General features: G+C 42.4%; 1 pseudogene; it reads left to right on the top strand.

Moving 5' to 3' along the window:
* The first annotated feature begins 319 nt into the window (after positions 1-319).
* On the top strand, positions 320-1,880 carry LOC101318837 (ADP-ribosylation factor-like protein 6-interacting protein 1 pseudogene; annotated as a pseudogene).
* Positions 1,881-3,340: the final 1,460 nt, after the last annotated feature.

Genomic DNA, 3,340 nt, shown 5'->3' with positions numbered 1-3,340 from the left:
CAATTCCAGCTGCCCGCTGAGGAGCTTCCTAAGTGAATTCCATTCTCATCCCCCTTGATCTACTACCTGTCACCAAAATAATCATTCCTCGGGGCAAATATGATCACATCCCTCTTCTGCTTAAAATCCTTAATCGAGGGACTTCCCTGGTGGTCCAGTGGGTAAGACTCTGCGCTCCCAATGCAGGTGGCGGGGGTTCGATCCCTGGTCAGGGAACTAGATCCCGCATGCATGCCACAACTATGAGTCTGCATGCCACAACTAAGAGCCTGCATGCCGCAACTAAGAAGTCCGCATGCCACAACTAAGACCTGGTGCAGCCTAAATAAATATTTTTAAAAATCCTGCTCTCACTAGGGTTGTCGCAAGTGGCTCTGAGGAAAGCCAGTTTGGGGGGTGTCTTGCTCTCGCTGAGGGGGCACCTTGGGAACGATGGAGGAAGGAGATAATCGCAGCACCAACCTGCCGGCCGCGGGGACTGCAAGTCTGGAAGAGCAGCTGCAAGGATGGAGAGAAGCGATGCTGATGGCAGATAAAGTCCTCCGATGGGAAAAGGCCTGGTTTCCACCTGCCATCATGGGTGTGGTCTCTTTGGAGTTTCTGACTATCTACTATCTAGATCCATCCGTTCTGTCAGGTGTTTCCTGTTTTGTTATGTTTCTGTGCTTGGCTGACTACCTTGTTCCCATTCTAGCGCCTAGAATTTTTGGCTCGAATAAATGGACCACTGAGCAACAGCAGAGATTCCATGAAATTTGCAGCAATCTAGTAAAAACGACACAGAGCTGTGGGCTGCTGGAAACGCCTCTTTACGCTAAAGGAAGAAAAGCCTAAAATGTACTTTATGACCATGATCATTTCTCTTGCTGTGGTTGCTTGGGTGGGACAGCAAGTCCACAACCTCCTTCTCACACACCTGATAGTGACTTTCTTACTCTTGCTTCCTGGACTAAACCAACATGGAATCATTTTGAAGTACAGTGGAATGGCCAAAAGAGAGATAAACAAGCTTCTCAAACAAAAAGAAAAGAAAAATGAATAATGCATCTGCTTTATCCAGTGTGATTAACGGCGTATACGTTGTCCTTGGGGACAGTGTCTGTTATGCTGTCTGGATACTAACACGTTACAGAAGTAGCTCTTTGCTGTCCCTCATTCTGCCCTTAGTTAGTAGAAATTCCGACTTGCCAAGTAAGGCTGTATGCCCAGTGTCTTCATGGGTATGTTCTCATCAGCTGGCCTTATATGGACAACTCATTCATCATTACCACCTGTCTTGGTTTTTCTCACCCAGGGTTAATTGAACTCTTATTTTTAAAATAATACAGTGGTGAACGTCATCCTTTAGTACAGTTAACAGTGGCTTGGGATAAACGTTCAAGTTGATCTTTGCTGTAGCTGGATACAAGATAGTGGTCTGTGACTACAGGAAGCTGGTTCTACTGTCTGCTTCCACAGTCTGCTTAAACAACTGTCTGGCTTCATGAATATACAAACCAAGTTTACCACTTCTGATGAAGAGACCAATTAAGATTCACTCCTCATTCTATCTTGATACCGTGGGAGAAGAATCCTCGTGGAATAAAATGAAACTAATTCCATGGCCTAGTATGTGTTGGCTTCTCCCTTGTGCAGAATTTAGCAATTTGTTGGAAACATTGATCCTTCCTCCCAAATGGGGAATCTGACAGGCTTAGAACTCTTGTTCCCTTGCACTTAAACTTGAACTTAGTACATCCTTAAAGACTTTTAAGTAGCAGGCTTACACGAGATGGTATTTAGGATTTTTAGCATACTTTTAATTTCAGATTTTCAGCTAACTGAAACTAAAGTACATACGAAGTTAAGAGTCATGTCTATGGCCTTCCCTCCAAGACCAGCCAATAAAGAACAAAACTCATCCCGTGTTTAGTTCAGTAGAAAATCCTACTAGTTTTTCAAGACCGGAATAAGCCTTTAAAGGTAAGCCTCAAGATTCTCATTTTATGGTAACACTGGCCGCTTTTTGTCCCCATAGATGGAGTGGTTGAAATCTGTAAGAATGAACCTCCGAGGGCTGGAAGCGTGACATATTTGGGAACAATTCTTAAACTGATGAACTAGCTGTAATATAGTTTTGGGAATTGATTGCACGGATGTTGTAAAATCTGGACCTTGTGGTATATCTGTTCCTAGATAAGTGCCGTTTTCTCCCCTTCAATATTGCTGTAAACAGTGGCACCCAGGGAGCATATGTTTGACTTTTCTTTTTTAATGTTTCGTATACAAACTACCATGATTTACATGTGTTTCCTCACTGTAAATAAACTTGTCTTCCTATCTGGATTTTTGTGTGTATGTGTGCTCTACCAAGTAACTACTTCTGCAGTTTTAATCCTGTATTATTTCTTCTACTTTGTTTTGTGTAAAAGGGGAAAAAGAAAAAAGCTGGAATCCCACCACCCCCCCCCCAAAAATCCTGAATCGGGATAACCAGCAAGGACCTACTGTATAGCACAGGGAACGCTGCTCAATGTCATGTGGCAGCCTGGATGGGAGGGGAGTCTGGGGGAGAATGGATACATGTACGTGTATGGCTGAGTGGCTTTGCTGTGCACCTGAAACGATCACAACATTGTTAACCAGCTATACTCCAATATAAAATTAAAAGTTACAAAAAATCCTTAATCGGACTCACACTGTCTCTACCAGATGAAGTCCGAATTCTATAATATGGCACCCAAGACTCTTCATGATTGGCCCCTAACACTCTCATGTACATATTCCAGTTATTCTGAAAATTTTACTTTTCTTCACACACGCCATGTTCTCTCAGACGTCCATTCCTTTGCATACACTGGTTCTTTGGTTTGGAAGGTCCTTCCTAACTAACTCCTTTTACAGCTACCTCTTGTGTGAAGATTTCTTAGCACTACCTTCCCCCACAGTCCTTCTGCAATCTTTTCTTCCCAGTCTGTCATGAATACCTATAGCCTCCATCAGCACCAGTTAGATTACAGATCAAAAGTCACTTACTGGGAAGTCTGAAATCCAGAAAAATCTATGAAAATGAAAATATTTTTTGGTAACTCATTGGATGGCAAAAACTGAACTATTTGTATTTATAACCTCAATGGATTCTAATTTTGTTGCAGAAATATTAATGAGTTTCATTAGAGTGAAGCCTCAGACCCTACTGGCGTTCCTATGTAACATGTAGCATATATACCTGAGGCCCATTCCAAAAATGGCTACTGCAATATTTCTCGTGCCACAAGTTCTAGAACTTTCACTACTCATCAAGAGGTGAGTTCTATTTCCTCTCCCCTTGAAAATGAGAGTAATATTAATATGGACTTGA

The sequence above is a fragment of the Tursiops truncatus genome, chromosome 2, assembly GCF_011762595.2.
Source record: "Tursiops truncatus isolate mTurTru1 chromosome 2, mTurTru1.mat.Y, whole genome shotgun sequence".
Classification (NCBI taxonomy): domain Eukaryota; kingdom Metazoa; phylum Chordata; class Mammalia; order Artiodactyla; family Delphinidae; genus Tursiops; species Tursiops truncatus.
This window is presented reverse-complemented; position numbering and strand designations above follow the sequence as displayed.